General features: G+C 44.8%; 1 long non-coding RNA gene across 3 annotated transcripts in view; it reads left to right on the top strand.

Annotated features, from left to right (window-relative positions):
• LOC136793841 (uncharacterized) overlaps positions 1-26,361 on the top strand; it is a 109,655-nt gene that overhangs the window by 2,432 nt on the left and 80,862 nt on the right. For 2 of the 3 annotated variants that reach the window (XR_010839814.1, XR_010839815.1), the window contains exon 2: positions 4,643-4,749. This is a non-coding gene — a long non-coding RNA (uncharacterized lncRNA). Of the gene's footprint in view, positions 1-3,104; positions 3,194-4,642; positions 4,750-26,361 lie in introns of those variants that run through there. The other variant, XR_010839816.1, reaches the window with a different exon arrangement.

A 26,361-nucleotide genomic window follows, 5' to 3' on the forward strand; every position in this document is an offset into this window, starting at 1 on the left:
AATATACTGGCAGGAGTAAAGGATACATGCCCTCCACACCTTAAAACCATCTGCTCAGTTTGACATTTAAAAGGGAGGAGGGCAGGGAAGGAGGAGGGGGAGAAGGGGGAAGAAAGGAAGCTGGGAGGGAGAAAAGGTTCAGACCCTGGAAGGAAACGGCTTGAACTTTAGCCCACAAGTTTATGTCAATTGCACCTAGCGCTCGGGTGCACGTTTAGCACACACTATGCCCGGGAAGTGGCAGCGGGAAAAGTTCCCTGCGAGCCCCAGTAAGTCCTTTATCACTCCCGGGGGAAGGCAGGCCCCAGTCTTAGTCGGGGTAACCTGCTTGGCAAACAGGAAAGCTCCCCCACCCCCAGCCTCGGCGACGGAGGCTCGCGGCTTGCCAGCTCTGCCGCGGAGGTTCGCAGCCCGCATTTGGGCACAAGAGCGGCTTTTTGAAATAGCGCGCGCGACGCTGGACGAGCGAGCTCGGTCCACAGCCCAGCTCCGCGAGCTGCGTACGCGGAGCCCGGTCCTGTCTCCTAATGTCCAGGCGACGTGCAGGCCAGGCTCCTGGCAACCTCTCTTGCCAGAGCTGCGGCGCTCTCCCGGGTCTCGCACCGCCCTGGAGCAAGGCGTGAGGCCCGAGGCCCCTATCTCGGGCTACTCCCGGTTTGTTTTCTGATAGGCGAGAAGCGATCAGTCAGCCCCGGAGACAAGAAGTCGCCTAGATTTTAGCTTCATCTCTGAAACCAGTGGCCAAGCCTAGGGTCAGTCCCTTTCTCCGCCCCAATGCCAACACAACCCCAATAACTTAAAAGTTAACACAAGTTCCGACCCGTCTTCCAACAAACCCCATCCGTGCAAGCTACATTTACTTATTTATCTGAAGGGTGATCTGTGCGTTCTTAGTCAAAATCTTGCACTTATCACTTATGGTTCTGGGTTAAACACACTTCGCCTTGACATTTTCTCGGTGTCTTTTACCCCTCCGGTTCTTTCTTAAAGCCAGTAGGTAGGGGTAGGAGAGAAGACTGCACAAAAGTAATTTAAAACCTTACAAACAACCGTCAGCAGATCTTAAACAAACCAATTCTGGGAATTTCAACCAGACCAGTTGAGAGACAAACGTGGATGTTTATTTCAGGAGAAGGATGCTGGAGATCCAGCCTGGACACACACACAACACCATCCACCACTCACCACCACCACCACCCTAAAGAGAGGAAGAGAAAGAAATAAAAAACAACTCTAGGGTGCAGGCCGGCCTGCTTCAGGCTGTCTAGAGGCAGACTGACTGCCTGCCATATTCTCCCTCTCTCTCTCTCTCTCTCTCTCTCTCAATCCTATGCCCAGTGTGACGCCAAGCCCAACCTGGATTTGTTCTGAATGGGGGGGAAAGTGAAATGCCACGAGATCAGTAGCAAGTAGCAGCTGCACAGTTTCTCTCCTGGGAACCCCACTGCTTAGAAGCCTCCCGAGTGATGTTTGTTTAACCAACAGCTTTCAAAGTAAACAGAAGCGAATCACTCCAAAGAAGCTGAAATATAACCCTTACAAGAATTTGGGGTCAGGGGTGTTGGCAGAAAAAAGTAATTTTTAAAATAATAAAGCCCCCACCCCCAAATCAGGGCCCATCACAACGCCTAAAGGAGCCTAGAATTGTCATAAAAATAAAAATTCATTGAAAGGACTCCTGACAATAAAGTGGCATCGAAGAAAATCACTCTTCTCCCGCAAACACACTCCCGCGGTTAGAGGGGTTTGGTTGTCAGTGACTGAAGGGGCACACTACTACTTGATTTTATGGAAGAAGGCGGAAACAATCAAAGAGAGGTACGTTCCCTGCCCCGGAGTAGAAAGGAGTAGGCTGGGAGCTCTGCGTCGCCAACCCTGGCTCTGCCTCAGGCACCGAACTTTCCAATATCAAGATATTAACAGATGGTGGTGAGCACATGGAGGGCTGTTACTTACATAATCCAGCCACTCCGCCTGGCCGCGCTGAGCCCGGCGAGGCGCCCGCCAGGCCGCACGCGCGCCTTCCGAGGGGTGACTTTGCCTGCCCCCCACCCCCCCGAAAAAACTTGACTTTCTCCAACCCTACCCCGCTCTTTGAGGGCTAGGATTTGGAGACGTCGTGATTTCAGAAAAAAATACACATCGATCTGCTTGTGCTTTATCCTCTTCAGTCCACAGTAGTGAAGAAGCCAAGGGCACAGGGAAGTGAAGGGGACGCTTTCGGGGAGAACGGGGAGCTCTCCCTCCGAATCTGGGGGTGCTAGGGAGTGGGATTCGCGCCATTTACACCCCTCCCTCTTTGGCGCGGATCAGCATCTCTTTCCCTGTCCCTGAAATACAAGGGCAGTCTGAAGCTGCAGCCGGGGGGCATGGGGTGGGGTGACGGTGTGAGTGTGAGTGTGAGGGGACGCCTCTGCACGCGGGGGCGCAGTGGGCAAAGTTACGCAGAGCCTCTGGGCACCGCTACACTTCCGAGCTTCGGCAGGATTTTAAGCACTGGTTCCCACGAGCGGGGAGCCCCTTTCGGGCCGGATGGCGCCCGCTGCCTGCACGCCCTCAGCGCTTCCCCGGAGGCCCAGGCCCTCCCCGTGTGCCTGTGTACCTCCGCGTGCGTGCCCGGGGACAGGTTTGTTTGACGAGCCTCCTTCCCGCTGGCGACTCGGGGCCGCCGAAACTCGCGCGGCACACGCCTGCGTGTGTTGGAAAAGTTTCGGGTCGGGAGGGAACGCTGGGAGTCTCCTCTCCGGCCCCAAGGCGGCAATGGGGCTTCCTCGCCTGCAGCTTCCTCCCGGTCTACTCCTCCCGCCCGGCCCTTCCTTCCTCGCCTCGGCCCCGCGCTAGGTGTCGCGGCCTCTCTGGCCCGGAGACGTCGCGCGCGAGAAGCGGCGGCCGCGGCGCCGCGCTGAGGGCGGAGGGCGCGCTCCCCCCTCCCGCGTGCCCCTTGGAGTGTGGGTCGCCCCGCGCCAACCCCGCAGCCCGGGCCTTTCCCGGGGGCCTCCGCACGGCCCCGCTGACCCGAGCTGGGCACACGCCGGAAGCAGAGAGCAGCTACCTGCTCCCCGCGCGCCGCGGAGCGAGGAACGTCTGACGCCTCCGGGCCCGCGCGGCCCCGCGGCCGCCCCTGCCCCCGCCGCCAGCCTGTTGCTGCGGGGCCGAGGCGGCGACGAGCCGGTGGTCGCGCTTAACCTGGAAGGTTAGGGCCACCGCCGGGGACCCAGAGAGGGGCGGGGACCTTTGGAGGGCTGGAGACCTCCCCTTCTGCCCACCCCCTTTATTTCTTCGGTCTAAGGATATTTGGCCGTTGCTCCCAGCTTCCCTTTCTTCGGTCTTTTAAGTCAAGGGTGTGAATTCGGAGGAGATGCTCTTTTCAGGGGCTTTGATGGTAGGATTTAAGTAATCCCTACTGACCATCTTACAAGGCTTTTATTCAGGACGCCAGTGAGTTAGAAATAAATAGGTGTAGGCCAGGCGCACGCAGGGAAAAAGAGAAGGAAGCTCCCAGTTTGGATTTATTTGGGGGGAGAGAGAGTGACTCTGGAAAGTTGCATTTTGTTTAAATTAGAGCAAGACAAAGTTGAAAGCCAGATTTCTATAATTTTTCTGGTAATATTTCTTTTATGAAGTATCTAAGTGTCTGTTTGTCATCATTTTGAGATCAAAAGGAAAATCCATATGCTGCATAGTTTTTCAAAATTGCTATTTAAATATGTTTTAAATGCTTTATCCAATGCGGAGAAGGCTGCTTAGAGGCAAGGCTGGTGACAGGGATATAGCGGGCTGGTTTGAGGTGGGGCAGCGGTCCCCAAGACGGGGCTAGTCAACAGGAATCACCAAGGAAGATTTTCAAAAATAAGGATTTCTGGTCCCACACCAGCTAGGCAATCAGCAGGAGGACGTGGGAATCTGGGGGTCATGCTGTGTTTCCAGTTACTGCTCAGCCAGTCGCTGCCTCTGTGACCCTGGGTGTGTCACTTTATCTGAGCCTCAGTTCTTTTTATCTGTTAAATGGGGATAGTATCCAACTCCTAATTGTAGAGTTTTACATAAGTAATATTGTTCAGCACATGACTGGTGCTCAATAAAAATGGAACCTGTCTGGTCTACAAATGTGTGTTCTTCACACTTGCGCTGACCTGTACTCCTCCTGCACAGTGCCCTCTTCCATCCAGTATTTTGGCGAAGCTAAGTGGACTGTCATTTGATGTATACGTGTATGCACATTTTAGCTTATGCATGCTTGCTACTTTGGACACTTTATATGCTCACCTCTCACCTTTTAAGCCATAAAAAATAGCATTGGTATATGTTTGGAAGCTAGGCCCTGTGCTCTTGGACTTAGAACTGTCCATCAGTCCCACTGGCAGACAGGAGGCATTTACCGATGTGAAATCAAACTTTCTTTTTTTTTCTCTCTCTTTCTTTCTTCCTTCCTTCCTCCCTCCCTCTCTTTTCCTTCCTTCCTTTCCTCCTTCCTTTCTTCATTTCCTTCTTTCTTTCTTTCTCTCTTCCTTCCTTTCCTTCTTCCTTTCTTTCTCCCTTTCTTTCTTTCTCTCTCTTTCTTTCTCTCTTTCTTTCTTCCTTTCTTCCTCCCTCCCTTTCTTTCTTTCTTTTCTTTCTTTCTTTCACCTTCCCTGCTTTATAGATGGCAAACCTTTCCTACAGAAGCTGCCTGTCCCACCAGCAAAACCACAGGACAAAAAGTTCTATTCAAGGAGGGAACAAGAAGGCAAAAACGGGCAACATTCCTAGGTAAAACGAAAACAAATGTATATCATCTACCATATGTTTTTACATGTGTGAATGAACAACTCCCCCAAATCTATGTCATGTAAAATACAACCCTTCTTAAAATTATGTTCGATCCAATGAATAGGAACACACCCCAAGGTAATTAAGGGAGAGCCCAGCCAAAGACAGCTGTGAGAAGGGAAAGAAAGATAGGCGGGAAGGGGCCATCGTTGGCTGTGACTCTGCAGCAGGGTGAGGGGAAGAAAACCAGAGGAATGGAATGGGCATAGCCAGCAGAGAACAGATCAAGAAGGCTGACAGTTTTAGAACTGGAGATGGCTGTGAATGCCTAATTAAACATCCCAAGGAAGGTGTTTTGCTGGTATCCTCAGAAAGCTTGAGATTAGCAATCACTGCCTATTGCTGGGTTAAGGAAGAGATTTCCAGCTTGGTGCATCTGAGGGCCCAACCCCTAGGCTGAATGAGCTCAGGGGCTGGGAGTGGGCACCCTTTACTCTCTGCATGAGGGAAAGCCCAAGCTTGATCCCTAGATGCCTGTCCTTCCAGCGTTTGTGAATGTCTTTGGGCCAGTGTAGAAGATTCCTGCTCTGTGACTACTGGGGGTGAGAGAGGGATATGTCTGTGACTCTAGGGGACAAAACAAAGGCTCTCAACAACCATAGAGAAACACACGTCTGGAGCCAGGCCGTAGGGAGACAGGTATCAGCTTCTGGTTCCTTACTCCCAAGCACCTTCCTGGTGGTGGTCGTGGTGGAAGGAGTACTTTTGCCTATTCTTGTATTCTTGTAGGGGAGGAGGGCACAGGCAGAGGCTGAGAGGAAGATCTGGAGGAGCAGGCTGGGGTGGGGCGGGTGGGAGAAGGGGGGTGGGAAGGGAGCGTGTGGGAGGGTGCCGGGTAGGGGTGAGGGGAGATTATAGGTGAAGTGGGTGGAGGTGGGTAGACTAGGTGTCCTGCACAGGGTAAGGGGCGGGGTGGGTAGCTGGCAGTGGGGCTGAGGGAGTGGAGTTCAGGGGAGAGGTGGGGCTGGGAGTGCGAGGGCCAAAGCGCATAACTGGAGGGGATGGGGGTGCAGGAGGTCGAGGGTGGGCGAGGAAGCTGGGGGCTGGAGTGCCAGAAGTGTGGTTTGAGGGACGGAGTGGGAGGCGGGGGCGAAGGCGAGGCTGGAGGCTAAATCGGACCCTTGCTCCGGCTCGCGGGAAGGGCGCCTCCTGCCAGTCTGGCGAGGCTCTGGAATGCTCTGGGTCACCCGCTGATCCCGGCTGGCGGAAGGCCTCGGGCAGCCCCACTCCCGGCAGCCGCCTCTCGGGGGCGGGCAGCCCGGGCTCCCCTGTGCGCGGCGCTGTTGGTGCGCGTTCCCGATCCGGAGGGGTCTCGCCGTGCGCCCCCCACCCGCGGCTCCCCGCGCCCCGGCTCCGAATGGGGGGTCCCCCCAGCGCCCCGCAGGGGCTCCGGGCAGCCAGCTTCCTCCTTCCTCCCAGCTCCACCTCCCCTCCATCCCCATCCTAGGCCCCAGGGTGGCTCCCTCACTCCCCCAGGTCCCCGAGGCCCCATCCTTTTCCCTCCCGGGGCAGGCGGAGTTCACCTAGTCTTTGGGGGTCTCAATGCTAATCGTCGGGGCTGGTGCCTGGGGGGAGAGGGCAGGAGGGGCTGCGGAAACCAAAGTGGGCTCAGAGAAGATAGAATCATTCAGCAGATAATTACTGTTTGCAAGACACTGCTGAGTGTGGCAGTTGGTGACCCTGTTGAGAGAGCGAGTGGACCGGACGATTTTGGTTCTTATCCAACACGAGGGACAGTTATGATGTGTTAGATTTAGCCAGGTTTCTGAAACCTCGATTCGGAGCAGGAGTCTAAAGGAATCTGGGTGAGGGACAAAAGTGTCAACACCTCCTTCTCTCCATGTTTCAAAGTGGTCTTTCTGCGAGAATATGGGAGGGAGGGGCATAGGCATAGTGATGAGCGGTGATAGATAATTCTAGCATCTTCTGAGCACTTCCTACCTCAGACCTGCGCCAGATGCTTTATGTCCAGCACTTCCATTTTCTTCTAAAATGCCATAGACTCTAAGACACACCATCCATTTAAATGTGCCCTTTGGGAGAAAAGGAAAACATAATGACCTTAAACGCACAATCGATTGTAGGACATATTGATTGCAGGAACATAATAAAATATGAGAAAAAGTGAACCTTAGCAGTGAAGAAATAAGTACATTAGGTGTAGTTCTCCTAACAGCCCTGATGAGAATTATCCCTGCTGTATTGTATGGATGAGTAAACGGAGACAGGGAAGGTTTCACCACCTGCTTAAGGCCACAAAGCCACAAACTCTGAAGGTTTGCCTGCCTTCAGAGCCGGAACAGTTCCTCCTAGGGCACACGGCTTCTGCAGGGATGGGGCTTTGTCAGCTTCTTCATAGCCCAGGTTCTCTTGACCCTTTTACCATCAACACTCCCTCCCCCACCCTCCAAGTTATGGAGATTTCCAGGAGGACAAAGTAATTCACTGGGGGGAGGGGGTACAAAATAGTCAAATTACATTTTTCAAATTCAAATAAAGTCTTCAAAGGGTAAAACCCATGCATGCCAGGTTTTGCTGTGCACCGCAGGAAGTCGAATTCAAGGATCCCTGTATTGCTGAAAATAGAATTGTAAAAAATAAAAGGGGTGGAGGGAGAAAGTGAATGAAACTAATCCTATTAAACGTGGTAGCATGTTTCTGTGGTGCGCAGGGAGAGATTAAGCACAGGAAAGGGGATAAGTACTGCTTCAGTTTCACTAAACTAATGTGACAACTTGTCATTGGAAATCTTTGCAGCTTGTTAGTAGATGACTAGCTGATTCAGAAGTGTTTTCTATCATTCCCTTTGTGTCTCCCGTGAGTTTTGTTTCTTTTTTCAATTTTCTTTCTTTTCCTGTTTCTTTCTTACCCATGCTGCTTTATTTTGCTTTTTAATCCTGCATGTCTCCTTCAAGTCAAAACATTTAGCTGGCTCTAATCAAGATTTAGTTTTGAAGATGCCCCTTGACCTTGTCTTGCCCAGAGAAGCCCCAAAGGGGACTGACTGCTCTCCATCCTCAACCTGGGGTCTGTCTTGTGGCTTAAAAAACCAAGCTTCTGGGGGAAAACCTCTCATTTCAGATTTCATTTTTCTGCACTCCTTCTTTTCTTCTCTTTCTTTCTTTTTTGCTTTATCTTTTTATTCTCTCCTTTTTGCCTTTCATTTCCATCCTTTTTTCCCCTTCACTTACCCCTTTCTCCTCTTCCCTGTTTTCCTGTCTAATTTCCTTCTTCTCTCTTGCTTTCCTCCCATCAATGGTTCCAATTTTTTTCCCTAGAATTTCTTTTTTTCTCTTTAATACATTCCAATAACTCTCTTATTCTTTCTTTCCTTCAGATAAGACAGTTACATTGGCAGAGAAAAGCTAGAAATCCCTCATGGTAGTTACCATGCTGGATTAGTTCTTGGCGAAGGGAAGGAGGCAACATTGTGGGGAAGGGGCCAGGGCAAATCACAGACATGCAGGGAACAAAGAGCTGATCTAAATCGTGGGGAAGAAAGAATTTTAGGCTTGGTCCCTGTCTTTCCAAAGCAGGTGTCCAGCTTGTTTGGAAGCGTGGCTCACTGTCTCTCTCTCCTCTGCCTTGGCATCACTCTCCCCCCACTTTCCTCCTCCCTCCCCCGCTCCAACTTTCCCCACTGGCTCACCACCAGAGGCGAGATGTTGAGTCAATGGAAAAACAACATTCGCCAACATTAAAGGGAGACTGTTTAGAAAAGGAAGGCCCTGCTGAGGTGCAGAGGAAGCCTGTACATTAACACGGGCCACCTCTTATCTGGGGCAGCTGGACCCAAGCTGCCTGTGCTGATTCCCCAGCTTTGCCAAGAGGCCTTCAGCAGAGTCTGCCTGCTTTTGGGGGGCGGGGGGCTGATTCTTGCCCACAGGCATCACCAGCATTTTTAGAAACACAAAGACATCGGTTTTCTCCCAGGGACTTAATGGGAGAACCCAGGCCAATAAGCAAAGTTTTGCAAAAGGCAGCACTGTTCTGGGCCTCTGTCTCTGGACGTGCCTCACCGTGAACCTGGCCCCTCTCATGGGCTGTCCTTTTGAGGACTCCCAAGCATGGGAAGGACGGGCCATTCTGCCCCGAACGGGAATTAAGGGGAAGGACAAGCTAAAGTGACCCAAAGGAAAAGAAGAAAAAGGCATGTGGGGAGGTTTACCCTGGCTCTAAATTGCTTACCGTTAAGTCTTGAACCAGCTCCTGATGGAAAGATAAGGCAAATCCCTAATCAGTCAATAATTAACCGAAGCTCCATTAATGGTCCAGTCGACCAAATCCTGCTGACACCTTCAGAACCCTGCTGGAGTAGGAGGGTTAGGTGGGACCTTTTGATAGAAAGATCTGTTTAGCCCACCGTTCATTCCACTCACAGGTCACCATAGAAGGGGTAAAGTTATTCCTGTATCTGCCAGTGAAATCTTTTCTCAGTTTAACTCCTTTGGATAAGTTTTTGAAATTTCACTTTTAGAAATCTCAATGTGTGTGTGTGTGTGTGTGTGTGTGTGTGTGTGTGTGTGTGTGGTGTGTGTGTTGTGTTGTGTACAGAACAGCTTGGGGGTCCATTCAGTTCCAGGTCAATTTGAATCAAATCAGATGTGTTCTGATTGTTACTACATTATTCTTCCTAGAGGATCATATTTTCTCTCCCCAGCCTTGCTCATCTAAGTCTGTAGTTTATTCTCAGTGTCTATAGATATTTCTGTTCCTTGTTTCTCAATGTTAGCTCCTCCTCAATTTGTGATCAAAGCAGAAATATGCTGTAAGTAATAAGCAACCACAAACCACACATCCTTACCAAAGCATGCAGATAATTCTTGAATTTTAAAGAAGTAGGACTTTAAAAGACTAACACAGATTTGATTTTGGTACTTCTGGTGCATCAAGGTCTTTTTATTTCTTACAGAAGCAAATTTTTAGGAAGGGGGAGTTTAGGTCTTACATTTTCTTTTAGTGGAAATTTTTTTATTTTTTGTTTTTGTTTTGCTTTACCTTGTTGTTCTTCTGTACAGCATTCAGTGTGCTACCATAAGCGTGTAGTCAATCTATTAGACGAGAAAAATCAGTGTATTAAGTGCAGCGTGAATTTTTCCTAAAGTCAAGTTGTAAGTCATGATTGTGTGTCAATCAATGAACTTGGTTCCTAATTTAATCTGTTCAAGCCACTTGAAAAATGTGTTCTTTTAGACATGGGAGGAATAGGGTATGAGAGTGTGGCTTGATATGAATCCATCTCCATCACAGGAGAAAAACAACAAAAATGGTGTCAGTGGTTATTCCTGCATACAGAAGATGGTTCATCGAACTACACTTCTATTGCCTCCCCGGCTCGGCCTCTGAAATTGTCTGCACAATTATTCCCCTCTCCTCATAGAGCTTGGTAGCCTGGGTGCTCAGTTCATCTTGAGCTGCTCGGGGGAGTTGCCAATGGGTAGAAATTCCACCAGTGATCTGTGACACCCTTTTCCACAAATATTAATTGAGTGGCATTTCTTTTTTCCCCCAAATCATCCATCTGTCCTTTCTTATGCAACCTTTGAGTTTCAAAAGGGTAGAAGGCAAGCTTTCTTTCTGGCACACATTTCACCTAAGAAGACAATCTATGAATTAGGCAATCTAATCTACTGTAGCCTTGTAAAGAAATCGGAAAGATTCACCAGCCTGAAGCAACATGTTAAATATAAACCAATTAAATTCAGCCTTCTTTTCCTTTGCCCATTAAAACTTCTTCTCTTTCAGAAGACAGCTGGTAAATGGCTAGATGCAATGTTGCTGTAATCATTTGGGGGACTGGGAGTAGGAAATGTAAGAGAGAGACAGTGAGGAGTTTTTTAAAAAGTAATCATTATTCAATTTGTAGGTAAACAAATCTAGGATCCAGCTTTCTTAGTTTTTATGCTAATTTTTGATTATTTTAAAACATCAAAATCATCTCACTGATAAGAGTGCTGTGAAGTAAAGCAGAAGACATACATCAAGTTGTCTGTGTCGTGGTCCTGTTGCTTGGATATTAAAATGAGATTTAAAAAAAATGGAACCGACATCTATTTTTCAATAGGTCAAAAGGCACTCATAATTACACTAATAATTTTTGAGTATCATACTGATGATGATAGGAAAATGTAGACCTTGACAATGGCATGTTTATTTACATTCACTATGAAAAAAAATGTTGTTTACCCCTCGAGAATTTCTTAAGGAAAAGAAAAATCAATCTCCATCAATGAGCAATATTTTTCTCCCCAAGGCATATTGATTTGAACATTGACTTCACAATGGGTGAGTTATTTCCCTCAGACTCCCTCTTATGAATCGTTAGGTGACATGTCTCTTATGAGACAATAAACATGCAGTTTGTCGTACAGTGATCGCATCAGGGAGATCCCAACTTCTGAATTGTGGTTGGTTTGGAATATTTCAGCTTCTGTAGGTCTGGGTTAAATATTTCTGTGGGATATATTCCAAGTTGAAAAAGTGTTATCACTCATCTTTCTGCCCTTTTAAATGAGGTATAGCTTTTTTGATGCCTGTGAAGGAGAATCTGGTGGCAGTGAATAATTCCCTTTTCTGCCTGCTCCTCGGCTGGACGTCCTCTCAGCTTGTGCGTGGACCCATGACTCATGTGTAGCCATGTAATGTCTTCATGATTCCCTTTTCTCCTTTTATGTAACAGAACAATGCTTCTCATTTGAAAATGAACCAGATTTTCAATTTACCAGAGAAACCAGTATGTAAAGGAACATGGTGGTAGGTGGGGAGGGAGGAAAGAATAGGAAATGTAGAATTCTTGTTAACGTGATGGTCGTTCTTCAATTTATCTGTTGGAATTTGTGTATAATGTGTTTTCTTAATGAGTTTCTTAAAAGGGCTTATTTTGCCACCCATTTATTCTTCAACAAATATTCAGTCACACTCCTATCACGTGCCAAACACTGTCTTCAACATTGGTTGAGCACAAGATAAAGACCCGTCAGAGGCATTCGCGGTGGTTGGGAAGACATTAGGCGGGATAGTTATGAAAATACTTCAGGAGCCCTGAAGCTTCTCTTTATGGCAGTTTGGACTATCAAGGAAGCCTTCAGGGAGGAGGTGAGCACAAGCAAGTCATGAATCAGACCAGGGCCTTAGGAGAGGAACGGAAGTGAGTTTTCGCGTCCCTGGTACATGGTGAGAGAAATCTTAAGCAAGTTCCTGTACCTCTCTGGGCCTTAGTTTCCTTGTCAGCAAATTGGGGATAATAACGATATCTGCCTCTTGAGATTATTGTGAAGATTAAATGAGAATGCATGACAAGGCCTCAACACTCTGCCTGCCACAAAGTAGACGTGCAATAAGCATGGGCTCGAAAGGTAGGAAAAGAGTGCCAGATTTTAGCATGCTCTCTATAGTTGATCTGACAAATATTTCTTGGGTACCTACCACGTGTCACATCTTAGTGCTGGGTCCTGGGCAGGAGCCCAGCAGTCTGTCAGGAGGCACCATGAGGGTGGAGTGAGGGGTAGACTGACGGGTAACTTGTGCGAGGCATGGAGGAGACACATTGCATCTGTGCTGGGGGAGCCTGAGGCGGCCTCTTACTGCTGGAGTACAGAACCCAGGGGAGGCCTGGCAGGACCAGGAGGGGCCTCACGGGGCAGCGCTGGCCTCAAAGCCGGAAGGACCCAGGCATACATGTTCATTTGGGGGCTCTCAGTTCCCTTTAAGTTTTCCATGAATGCACTTTGCCTTTCTGTAGCTTGGTTATATTCTCTTCAGGGACCGAGGCATCCATCTTTTTGCCACTACCACCCGCCCCGTACTGCCTGTTATAATGTGGAGCCTCTACCATATCCTTGATAAGTATGGCCAGATCTTCATACCTCCCTCTTCTCTGCATGCTGAAGTAGCTCAGCCGTTTCGTACACCCAGGTGATTTCAGAATGCTCAGGCTACGATGCTCGCTTTGGTGCTTATTAGAGAGACTCCTGAATTGGGAACTGTGATCATGTCGCTGCCTAAAACTCTCTGTATTGCTCAGTAAAGTCCAACATCCTGAGTGTGTCCTGCAAGACTTGGCATCATCTGGCTGCTGTCCACAGCTCCCACCTGATCTCTTGAAACTCTCCCCTCGGCTCCATGTCACTGGTCTTTTTCCTGTCATTTCAGCACCAGGAGCTCCTTTATACGTGTTGCTGCCTCTCTTTGAAAGGCCTTCCCTAACCCCTTCTCCAGACAAACTCCTCTCTTTATTTTATTAATTTACTGATTTTAGTTATTAAAAGTCCTTTGCTCAGGAAACGCCTCCCTCATTTCCTAATGATACATGCTCACAACATCTATAGTTTTCTGTCATTCTGCTTATCATAATTGAAATGGAGTTATTTGAACATAAGCCTTATTTATCCAACACATATTCTTGGAGCCCTTAATGTGGTGTAGATGTTGGGGATACCATGCAGTAAGGCAGTCAAAGTGCCTGCCCATGGCACTTGTATTTTAATAAGTGAGGCAATGAATAAGAAACCAATATAGGTATGATACAATGTTAGGTAGCGATAAACACTATGGGAAAAGGTGAAGCCGGGTAAGGGGACAGATAGAACTGAAGATAAGCTGGAGATGGTTAAAAAGGAAGGGCTTTTAGGTTGCTTCCATGTTTTGGTTATTGTAAATAGTGCTGCAGTGAACATTGGGGTGCATGTGTCTTTTCGAAAGGCATGGATAAAGAAGATGTGGTACGTATGTACAATGGAATATTACTCAGCCATAAAATAATGCCATTTGCAGCAACATGGATGGACCTAGAGATTGTCCTACTAAGTGAAGTAAGTCAGACAGAGAAAAACCAATATCCTATTATATCACTTATATGTGGAATCTAAAAAAGGGGTACAAATGAATTTATATACAAAACAAATAGAGTTACAGATATAGAAAACAACCTCATGGTTATCAGGGGGTAAGGGGGGTTGGGGATAAACTGGGAGATTGAGATTGTCATATACACAGTACTATATATAAAAAGATAACTATTAAGGACCTATTGTATAGCACAGGGAACTCAATACTCTGTCATGGCCTACATGGGAAAAGAATCTAAAAAAGAGAGTGGATATGTGTATATGTATAACAGATTCACTTTGCTGTACAGCAGAAACTAACACAACATTGTAAATCAACTAGACTCCAATAAAAATTAAAAAAAAAAAAAAAAAAAAAGAAGGAAGGGCATGTGATTGTCCTGTCCAGGGTAGAATTTCCAATACCCAACGCAGCACCCAGCATCTAGAAAGTATGTGACAAATGTTTGCTGAATGAGAATCATATTGGCTCAAGTAGACTCAAGGGGTAAAGGGTACTGAAGAGGGCTAACTGGGTTGTATAGTTATGCATGTTTCCCCCCAAAGTCCCTGACTATGTCTGGGACAGTGTAGTCTGTGTTTTCACCCCATATCCAATACCCATGTCAAACATAATTCCCTGTTCAAGTTGACTGTAGTCACACCTTTTGTGTTGTAGCTTTGCATACTTTCTTCTTAATTGCCCTGGGATAAATTGCAACTGGTTGGTGAATGAAATATTTATGCTTTGAAGAATTGGTGTTCTAATCAGTTTCTGTTTAAACTGATGATCAACTCTTTTCAGTGAGGAGGAGGAGAATTTTTTCTGTGATCTATGGACTTCTAAATGACGAATGATGTCAATCTGGGCCTGGCAGATTTTTGCCACGACTTGGACAGACGTAGCACTCGTGATGTTGTGTTACTTCTCAGCTCGCTGGTACACGGGTTCCCACTGCAGTGATCTCATTATTGGCATTTCATTTTCAAAGTATCACATCTTTCCCTTTTGCATTATGCCTCTGTGTGGCTTGGACTTGAGGCACTGTCTGCCACTTTTCTTTCCACCAAGATGAACTTCTTAAAGAGTAGTCTAAAGTTTAAGCATCTTCTATTAGCTTTGTTTTGTTTTCATTTTGGTGGGCTGGGGAGAGAGAGAAATTCATGCGCTCATAATTATCTTCTTCAGTTTGAATGAAAGAACTTTTGCAGATCAGTGTGGATTGAGATCCAGGCAAGTTGGGTCCATTCTCTAGACTTGGTTTAAAAAATTGAATAGCATGAAGGAAATGAGCAACAGGAATGGTTCCTTTCCTCATCTCTGGACCCTAGTGCATCTTTTCTTTTGTGCTGTCACCTGGCTTCACTCCTCTCTGCCTCGGGGGACCTTTTCTGGTTCTGCACTTCCATAGAAGTCCATTGGTATGTTTGCACCACTCTTTGGACAAGAAATGCCAATCAAAATCCATACTCTAGGGGAATTCCCTGGCGGTCCAGTGGTTAGGACTCCGCATTTCCACTGCAGGGGGCACGGGTTAGATCCCTTGTCAGAGAAGTAAGATCCTGCATACCGTGAGGCACAGTCAGAAAAAAAAAAAAAAAAAAAAAATCCATACTCTAAGTTCATTTTGGTTCTAATTCATGCAATTTTGACTGTCCCACCCCTTTCTCTCTGTGTAGCACTGTTTATCTCCGTGACCAGATCCCCAACTCCCCAACAGAAAATCACATATATTCCAACTTCCTCAACCACCCCAGGCACTAATAATGAGGTCTTCAAATAGTTGCTGCTTGTGGGATCGGTTAGGAAAAAGACTGAAGAGCACTAGAATGTTTCCCCATTTTCACTCTGTTTCCTTCAATTTGTAATTGTATATTTATTTATCTTTTCACTTATTGACTGTCTCCCTTCCCATAAACATTGGGAAAGTGTCTGCCTTGCTGGCCAGGGTATGCCCGATGCTGGCCAGAGTAAACATGTTCAGTGAATCTCTGTGGAGGGGAAGGAGCTTATTCAGGGTGGATTTCCACTCACCCTAAAGAAGTGAAATGAAAGCCAACCTTGGTGGTTTTTGTTTCACTGTGGGCAAATTTGTATGGACTGAGAAATTCAATTAACTGTATTCATCAATATTTGTCTCTAGGATAGAGTCATGAGACTAAGACCCAGAATTCTTGGTCCCCCCCCTTTTGTGGCATTAAAACAACAACAACAACAACAAAAACTTGGCATATGACACCAACCAGATTTTTTTCTTTGTCTCAAAGAAGCCTCAGCTGAACACTGGATTCCTCACCCAGTGTAACAATCAAAAACTCAGAAAACCTCAGCTGCCTCAGATGATGTCACAAAACCCTTAAGAATGCTTACTGCTGAGTTGGGCACAGGTCCAGCAAACACAATTCTTTCTGCCAGTTATTCAGGGTCTTGGACAGATTAGGTGGTCTTTTCTTCTTCTTCTTCTTCTTCTTCTTTTTTTATTTCCATCCTCTTAAAAGGCAGTTCAGTTTACCTCTAAGCAAGACATTAGCTCTGGCTGCCCCAAATAACATTTTAATTGAAGTCTCAGTCCAAACAAATGCCCGGCCTCTTTATTAACCCCAACAGTGTAATTTTTCAACCTAAGACTGATTCAGGGGGGAAACTGTCTCACTTAAACTGCCATGCAACGGAACATGGCAGTTTTCCTCAATCAGTCTCTTTTCTGACCTTAATTTGAACCTTAATCTCTTTTGACCATGTTCTCTTTATTAGCTGCTCATGGCCGTGGCACAATACTAATTTTGCTGTTTTTAGACTATCAGTTTACAGAGGTATTTCACTACCCCATCTGCCCCCAAATGTATTCCAGATTTCATGGACCTTTTTGGGAAAGGGAAGGTAATACTTAACCTCTTTTTAGGTTTAGTAATTTAAATAGCTGCTTTGCAAAATGTTCTGTAGAATTTTAGACCGGCTATTTTTGAGGTACATTCAAGTTTAGGTACAAAAAATTATATACTTAATTGTCAGAAAAACCTAAAAAACCTTTTAAATAGTAACAAAAGATTTTTCATCCATAGACAGGTCCACACTCATAAAATAACATGGAAAATAAGGCTATTATCTTAATAATTTAGGCAAAACCAATATGTTTTTATTAGAAACCTCTAATCTTTTGAGGGGAGACCTGAATTATCCAGATAATTGCTTTCATTCCTTCCTTTTTTTATGTTTAGAAATAGTCAATGAGTAAGGACAGAGACAATCATTTTTTCCTTAATTATACCTTCACATTTTTCAACATTGGTAAAATGATCCAAATTAAAAAGAAAAAAAAAATCCACCCTTTTCAATAACAATGAAAAAAAATGTGTTTCTCTATTTGGAGTCTACTTTAATATAACAGAACTATGCAGGTAGAAAAACAGTGCTTATAATCATGTGCTCAATTAGATTTATTATAGGTTTTTGTACTTTTTGACATTAGCGTGAAAGCATATTGGTTATTATTCTTTCTAACCTAATTGAAGGCTTTGTATCTAGTAACCCCTCTGTTCTTTCCTTAATACAATAGTTTGTTGATTGCAAAGAATTACATTTCTGTGACTTTAAAGTCCTAGAATGAGGACTGTCATTGAACTTTGGAGATTCAGCCTGGTGTTTGGAGGGCAGGGACCATGTGCCCTCTGGGTGTGAGGAGGTAGGCAGCTGGGAACAATGGTCTGTCCCCTGCGGTGCTCTGTGGCAGTAGCAGCGTGTTGGCATGATAAACTCTGCCTTCATTTCACTGGCTCGAACAATTAGTGGGATTGAATCAGAGTTCTCCTGGATCATAGTTTATTATATGTTATTAAATTCCATTATTCAAGAAGTTGCTGCTGCAATTCTAAAACTTCCCGATGTCTCCCACAAAGTCCCCATCTCCACTCTCTGTGTATTTTCTTTTACGTTTATCTTCTGCTTCTTTGATAGCCAAGGCTTCTTTTTTCTTTTTCTTTCCCCTTGGTACTTATTTAAAGAGCTAAGAGCTAATTTGAAAATACATCTTTGAAAGGGCAACAAAAATGAGATGTGAAAAAAAATAGATGAAGATTCTTAATTAGTCCATTATTTGACATGCACGATTTAACATGGTATGCTTAGCATTGTGCATTCCCCAAAAGAACAAGGCTCTTTTTTTTTTTTTTATCCCAAACTTTAACTCCCTCTCATTCATTATATCCCTTCTTGTCACTTTCCATTAGCTGATCATGACATCCTTTGCTGGAAGGGCGAGCAAGCAGATTACTTCCAAACTGGTGTAAGTGACGCTCAAAAGACTGGCCTAAAGGGGGTTCTGTGATAGCAGCAAGCTCCTCAGCCCCTGGAGTTGGAGAATGTCATTTCAATAATATATTGGAGTCCATTGTCACATCATTTCTGTAGCAACTTGGCAACTTCCCAGAGGTGGCAGGAATGGGTCTTCTGCTGGAATTTGTGTGTGGATAGCATCTAATGATTTTATAGGTGCTACTTATTATAAATTATATAATAATTATTATTTATTTTGCCAACCCAAACCTTCTGTCTAGCATCTTGACTTTTACAGATGAGGAAACTGAGGACCAAAGAGATTAAATAAATTATCTGTAGCTGATAAGTGGCAGAGCTAGGATTTTAATTGAGGTCTGGCCGACTCCAAGCTATGTCTCCTTCCATTAGAACAGGCTACACACATCACACCAATGTCCAGGAAACTACAGCATGTCTCCCTAAATCTAAAAGGTAAAGAACCTAAAGCATAAAGATCTAAAGCATATTCATTTTAATGCAACTGAAAAATATCCTGTCACCAGGCACCTCTAAACAGGGACAGGGAGTGACTGAATGAGTCAGGGATCAAACAAACATGGGTAGCTTGTGTGAAGAAAAGAAGTGGAGAATCTGATGCTCTTCTCAGATCAGCCCTGAAGATGTGAACTTTCCCCAGCCCATCCTCCCTGCCCCCCACAATCCCTCCCCTACTCCCATATGTCCAACCTTCGGAATCATATCCTCAGCCTTGGAAGGGGGTTGACCTGCGGAGAACTGAAAGGTTGCAGGTGGAAGGTGTATCCCAATCAGTCACAGACAGCAATGAACTCTGGTCTGAACAGGACTGAGGCTGGCTGCCACTCAGGCCATCACTGCAGCTTCTGAACTTGTGTGGTCTTCTGCACCCGAGAAAACCAAGTTTTCTTCATTAACCAAGTTTCAGCTTCTTTCCTTCCTTAAGCAACTTTTAGCTTCTTTCCCCAGTAACCCTTCAAGACATTTTGATTATAAAATAGAGAATACGGAAATAGAAAGCAAACATTAAATAACAGTCCCTTATTATTCTACCATTAGGGGGGCATGGATAGTCTCATGATATAGATCTTTCTAGTCTAGACTATCCATTTATATGCTAGGCGGGAAAACAGGGTGGTTACAGGGATAGACTCTGAAATGAGACCACCCATCTTTAAATCTAGACACACTGCCATCAGCAGTGTCACCCAGCCTCTCTGGCCCCCAGTTTTCTCACATGTAAAGTTTCTCCCTTCCAGAATTGTTGTGACAATGAGCTAATGCCTGTGAAGCAGCTGTCCCATGGGAATCACTTACTGCATTTTAGTCCCTTTTTTTTTTTTTTTTTTTTTTTCTGCGGTACTCGGGCCTCTCCCGTTGCGGAGCACAGGCTCCGGACGCACAGGCTCAGCGGCCATGGCTCATGGGCCCAGCCGCTCCGCGGCATGTGGGGTCCTCCCGGACCGGGACCCGAACCCGTATCCCCTGCATCGGCAGGCGGACTCTCAACCACTGCGCCACCAGGGAAGCCCCCTTACTGCATACTGTTACATATATGTTGGCCCCGTGTTCTTGTGTTATTTGCTTTTTCTGACCGTGCTCCCGTCTCCTCGAGTTCAAGCCTATAGATAACTTATCCTCAGCCGTGATTCTGTCTCTTTTCAGTCCATTTGGTTTGACTGGCTTCCCCCTCACACGGCATCAGTGATTTTTCCAGGTCTCAATTACTGTCCGTTTAACCATAACTTTTTTTTTTTTTTTTGCGATACGCGGGCCTCTCACCGCTGTGGCCTCTCCCGTTGCGGAGCACAGGCTCCGGACACGCAGGCTCAGCGGCCGTGGCTCACGGGCCCAGCCGCTCCGCGGCATGTGGGATCTCCCCGGACCAGGGCACGAACCCGCGTCCCCTGCATCGGCAGGCGGACTCTCAACCACTGTGCCACCAGGGAAGCCCTAACCATAACTCTTTAATAAGCATTGCCAACGTCCCATTTCACCTCCTGTCTGATGGACACACTTTTGCCTGGATGCCCTGCTTCCCCAGCCTGGCACCATGGCAAAGCCTCGGAGGCCTTCCTTGTTCTCTTCCGTCTTGAACTCCTAGCCGAGAGTGCAGGGAGAGGCAGTATCAGGAGCCTGTGATCACAGAGATAGCAGCAGCGCCCACCCACGCCTTCCGGGCCTCGGGAATGTCAATGACAAACTAGACATAAGTAATACAACGGCAAGTTTGTTTGTTTAAACCATTTTAAATGTAAAAAAGGTAATTATGAAGGGTTTAAAAAGTCATTTTCATTTTAGAAACCATCTTTGTCAAATCCATATTCTCAGAGGTCTTTGCAACATTGAGAAGGGAAAAAATATAAATATTTAATTTTTATATATACACGTTTCATATACATATATTATATATATCTATATATATATATATATATATTTTTTTAACTTGGAAGTATATGCGATGGGCGAGGGGATGGCCAGCCACAGGAATGGGAGAAGAGGGAATTACATTTAATGAAGCTGGGACCTTTCACGTGGACCTTTCAGACTTAAAAAAAAAATGTTGATTTTCCATGCCAAAGTCTTGAAAGAGCCTTGATGGCTCACGGCTTTGGTGTATTTTTCCAGATGGCAGATGCCATTTTGTGTTTTGCATAAACTGACTAAATTTGCTTGCTCTTTGTACTTATTTCAGAGGCAACCATTCTTTGCTTTCAATAGGACAGAAGAGCTCCTTGGCACTGGAAGCCTCCTGGTCTGGGGAGGGAGGAATGGTTAAGGGACTGTTCTGAGGATACGCAGGCGTCATCCCAAACTTCCTACGTTCACTCTGAGGAAGGGGTTCGGGCCAGGGCTTTGAATTCTTGTTACCTACAGATGTTTCTGACTATGTGAGCAAATCACAGAAAGTAAGCTGTGCTGGAGAACTTCTGAAAGTTATTTTTCCAGTTTTCCCGTTGCTATATCTCCATGGAGGACAAATAGGTTCATTATGTTCTTATTTCAACTCCTCTACAGACTGCTAACTACTAGTTGTATGATCCCTTAACTTAATTCCTTTGAGCTTCAGTTTTTTCCAAAAAAAAAAAAAAAAATTAAGAAGCTGATAAAAATAATGCTTATCTCTTAGGATTTGTTGTTAAGATTCCATGAGTTAATCCATTCTTAAAGGATTAAGAACAGTGCCTGACATATGATAAGTGGTCAAGAAATGTTAATCAGTTGTTGTTGTTATGATTACTTTCCATGGGAATTTTCACTTTCTTCCCATTTTCTGATTGACACTGCCCTACTCCCATCATCATTATGCTAACTCTTTGGGTCAATTTTATGGAAATAGGCTAGTAATAGGGTGGTTACACTACAGGCTTTGCAGTCAAACAGGACCAAGTTGAAATTCTTGAAGTAACATTTCATAGCTATATCTTCTCAACAAGCGACAATTTCTTTAAGCCTCAGTTTCTTGATCTATAAAATAAGGATGATAATAACAGTACCTACCTCATAACATTTTTGAGAGGCTTCAATGAGACAATGCCTGCACACTGTCTGACAAGGCTATATAGCATGTTATGTATTGTCATTATTTTTACTGCTCCAAATATGCTGGTAGGGCTCTTCTACCCAAAAGTGCTTCTAGAAACTTGTCAAGGCTCCAGGGCTCTAGCTTTATGTCAGCTGCCCCACCAGAAAAGAGGGCAAGCACAGAAATAGAAAGATGCTGTAAGGCCATGACTTGACCTGGACTCTTTGCCAAATCATGACACAGATTTGACAGTGTCGAGTATCACTCAACATGGATTTCAATTCAAGTTAGAAAACTCACATCCTGAGCAGGCCAATCCCACCTCACTACACTGAAGATTATTCCAAAGGATAGGAACTATTGTGATAGGAGCAAAAGCCTATTCCTCTATCCTAAATCCCCCAGAAGAAAACACAGAGTGAGGTAGCTTGTGAGGAAGAAAAAGTTACTTGTGCTGCTTCCCTCTCAGGGAGGAATGTGGCATTTATACATTATGGAATATTCATATTTTGCACTTTTAAAAATGTATTTATTTGTTCCCTCAAACTGAAAATGGATAGAAGTTGCATCTGTGAGTGAAAGAAAACCCTCATAAACACTATAATTGTGTTACTGAACAGTTGAAAACTGTCTAACTCACTTTTGCCCTTGATGTCTATGTGTCTCTATTAATAATTGGATAAAGGGAAAACAACTGAACCCTTGAAACTTTTGCCCCAAAGCCAGCATGAAACTTGAAAAAACTGAAGAACGTGGAACAAAGAAGTGTAAAAAATATCAACAATCTTGAAAATATTTTGTGTGCCCTTAGATTTGTTCTGACCTCTCTCTTCTGCTGCCTATGACTTCTAACAGCAAGAATAAGATGGGGTTGAGTTGGAAGGAAAAGGTACTGAGATGACTTCTTTTCTCAGTTCTGATAACAGTCCATCTTTGTTCTTGACCTCACACATAGAAATTGCTACAATTATCACTAACAGTAAAATAAGAGAGGAGAGTAAGATCAAGCAAGAGGCAAAAGAGAGAAAGTGCATGTCAAAGGAAAAAAAAAGAAAAGTTGGAAAGAATAAGAGGAAGCTATATTATTAAAATGGGGGAAAGAAATTATATAGCAGAAAGGAAAAGAAAAAAGAAAAAACTTTATATTATTGTAACAGAGATGGCTAGCTGACCAATCAAGATTTATCCTCCCCTTTCACAATGCAGAGTGGTTTCTGGAAAGCAATTTTTCAGCCAGAGGCTAAATTTCCCAGCCTCTCTTGCATGGTTGTGGGACTATGTGATGAGCTCTTATCAGTGCAATATGAGCTGAATTGAAGAGATAGTTGTCACTTTTGTTCTCAGTTAAGATCATATGTAGTTTCTCTATTCTCTCTGTCTATCTTTCTCTGTCTCTCTCCTTCTCTCTGTCTCTCTCCATCCTCTGGCTGGATAATGACAGAAAAATCTTAATGTCATCCATATACAGGAGATGTAGAGCCATTACATGGAAGGAATCTGATTCCTGACTCACTGTTTGAAGGAGAGCAGCTCAGGACAGCTGCCCAACCAGAAATATTCACATTAGACTGTTGGGGAGTGAGAAATACACTTTCATATGTTAAGCCACTGAGCTTTGGGGGATAGTTTGTTATATCAGTAAACATTTCTTACCTTGACTCATATAGAAACTGATACCAGAAGGAAGCTCCAGAAGTAGTTACTTTTACTTTTCCTCTTTGCTTAAAAACCAGTTAATCATTTTCTGATATCCTCTTTTTCTTCTTTTATGTTGTCAAAAGCAGCCAATAACAATGAGCACATGCTGTTTTTCACCTATAAGCACAAGAGTCCTGTGGTCAGACTCTCAAGTTACTAAAGGCAACAGTTTTGCCGAGTGTTTTTCCACTGCACGATATGGGTCTCCAGCCATCCAGCCTAATATATCTGCTTCTAGCAACTTGACCACAAAGTCAATGCCACACATTTTAGGATTTTGTTACAGGACACCACATCTTGTACCAAATAGAACAGTCAAGTTTAGTCAGAAAAATAGAAGCCTCTTGTGGAAGATATAAGGCAATGTGTTCACCAAACCATTTCTTCTCCCTGGACACAGAAGAAGACCATACTCCCCTCTCCACTGAAATTTAATGGGGGCGTCAGGACCAGTTCTCTGTAATGGAATGTCAGCAGGAGTCCTGTACCACTTTTGTTCCAGGGAGTTCAGAGTACATGTGTGTTTTCTCTGTGCTCTCTCCTCCTCTTCCTCAGGAGACTTAGAGGTCATGTGTTCAGATAGTGTAGCTACAAGATAGAAGCCACTCAGCCTACATCCCGAAAAAGAAATAACATTTTAAAAAATAATTCAATGTTGCTGTTATTCTTTATTTTGGGGGGGCTAGCAAAGATTTTAAAACAATTTTTATACAATTTTTAAAGTTTACGCTCCATTTACAGTTACTACAAAATATTAGCTATATTGCCATGTTGTACAATACATCCTTGTAGACTATCCTATACCCAGCAGTTTGTGCCTACCTCTCCCCTACCCCTATATTGCCCCTCCCCCTCCCCACTGGTAACTGCTAGTTTGTTCTCTATATCTGTGAGTCCGCTTCTTTTTTGTTATATTCACTAGCTTGTGATATAATACAGTATTTGCCTTTCTCTTTCAGACTTATTTCACTTAGCATAATGCCCTCCAAGTCCATCCATGTTGCTGCAAATGGCAAAATTTCATTCGTTTCATGGCTGAGTAGTATTCCATTGAGTGTATATACCACATCTTCTTTATCCATTCATCTGTTGATGGACACTTAGGTTGCTTCCATAGCTTGGCAAATGTAATAATGCTGCTATGAACATTGGGGTGCATGTATTTTTTCAAATTACTGTTTTTCTTTTTTGGATGTATACCCAGGAGTATTTTGCTGTACTATTCAGAGTTTGGAGGTTGTTACTGAAATACACCTATCCCATTCTGACTAAAAATTGAAATATTCCCATCAGGAAGGTATTCAATGTAAGCAATTAGAGGTTTACAGGATCCTTAGGAGAGCTGGGGAATAAAGGTCAAGGGGGTTGTTACTAAATTTCAAACCAAAAAACCTCAAGTGAAGAAATCATGCCTTGGGTTCAAGATGGAGGAGTAGAAGGATGTGTGCTTACTCCCTCTTGCAAGAGCACCAGAATCACAACTAACTGCTGAACAGTCATTGACAGGAAGACACTGGAACTCACCAAAAATGATACCCCACATCCAAAGACAAAGAGGAAGCTGAAATGAGACTCTAGGAGGTGTGCAATCACAATAAAATCAAGTCCCATAACCGCTGGAAAACAATTATACCACAGAAGTCCACCCACTGGAGTGAAGGTTCTGAGCCTCACATCAGGCTTCCAAACCTGGGGGTCCAGTAACAGGAGGAGGAATTCCCAGAGAATCAGACTTTGAAAGCTAGTGGAATTTGATTGCAAGACGTTGACAGGACTGGGGGAAAGAGAGACTCCACTCTTGGAGGGCAGACACAAAGTGGTGGGCACATTAGGACCCAGGAGGAAGGAGAAGTGATCCAATAGGAGACTGAACAAGACTTACCTGCTACTGGTGGAGAGTATCCTGTGGGGGGAGGGGGTGGTGAGCTGTGGCTCACCACAGGGACAAGGACACTGGCAGCAGACATTCTGGGAAGTACTCCTTGGTGTGAGCCTTCCCAGAGTCTACCATTAGCCCAACCAAAGAGCCTTTGGGCTCGTGTTGGGTTGCCTCAGGCCAAAGAACCAACAGGGAGAGAACTCAGCCCCACCCATCAGCAGACAAGCAGATTAAACAGATTAAAGTTTTACTGAGCTCTGCCCCCCAGAGCAACACCCAGCTCTACCCACCACCAGTCCCTCCCATCAGGAAGCTTACACAAGCCTCTGAGATAGCCTCATCCACCACAGGGCAGAAGGCAGAAGCAAGAAGAATTACAATCCTGCAGCCTGTGGAAAAAAACCAACACTCACAGAAAGATAAACAAAATGAAAAGGCAGAGTGCTATGTATCAGATGAAGGGAAAGATAAAACCCCAGAAAAACAACTAAATGAAGTGGAGATAGGCAACGTTCCAGAAAAAGAATTCGGAATAAAGATAGTGAAGATGATCCAGGACCTCAGAAAAAGAATGGAGGCAAAGATCAAGAAGATGCAAGAAATGTTTAACAAAGACCTAGAAGAATTAAAGAACAAACACCTAGAAGAATTAAAGAACAAACAAACAGAGATGAACAATACAATAAATGAAGTGAAAAATACACTAGAAGGAAGCAAGCAGAATAACTGAGGCAGAAGAACGGATAAGTGACCTGGAAGACAGAATGGTGGAATTCACTGCTGCAGAACAGAATAAAGAAAAAAGAATGAACCTAAATGAACACAGCCTAAGAGAACTCTGGGACAACATTAAATGCACCAACATTCTCATTATAGGGGTCCCAGAAGGAGAAGAGAGAGAGACAGGACCTGAGAAAATAGTTGAAGAGATTATAGTCGAAAACTTCCCTAACATGGGAAAGGAAATAGCCACCCAAGTCCAGGAAGTGCAGAGAGTACAGGCAGCATAAACCCAAGGAGAAACACGCCGAGACACATAGTAATCAAATTGACAAAAAATAAAGACAAAGAAAAATGAAAAATAACAAGGGAAAAATGACAAATAACATACAAGGGAACTCCCATAAACTTAACAGCTGATTTCTCAGCAGGAACTCTACAAGCCAGAAGAGAGTGACACAATATACTTACAGTGATGAAAGGGAAGAGCCTACAACCAAGATTACTCTACCTAGCAAGGATCTCATTCAGATTTGATGGAGAAATCAAAAGCTTTACAGACAAGCAAAAGCTCAGAGAACTCAGCACCACCAAACCTGCTTTACAACAAATG

The sequence above is a fragment of the Kogia breviceps genome, chromosome 1 (assembly GCF_026419965.1).
Source record: "Kogia breviceps isolate mKogBre1 chromosome 1, mKogBre1 haplotype 1, whole genome shotgun sequence".
In the NCBI taxonomy this organism is placed as follows: Eukaryota; Metazoa; Chordata; class Mammalia; order Artiodactyla; family Physeteridae; genus Kogia; species Kogia breviceps.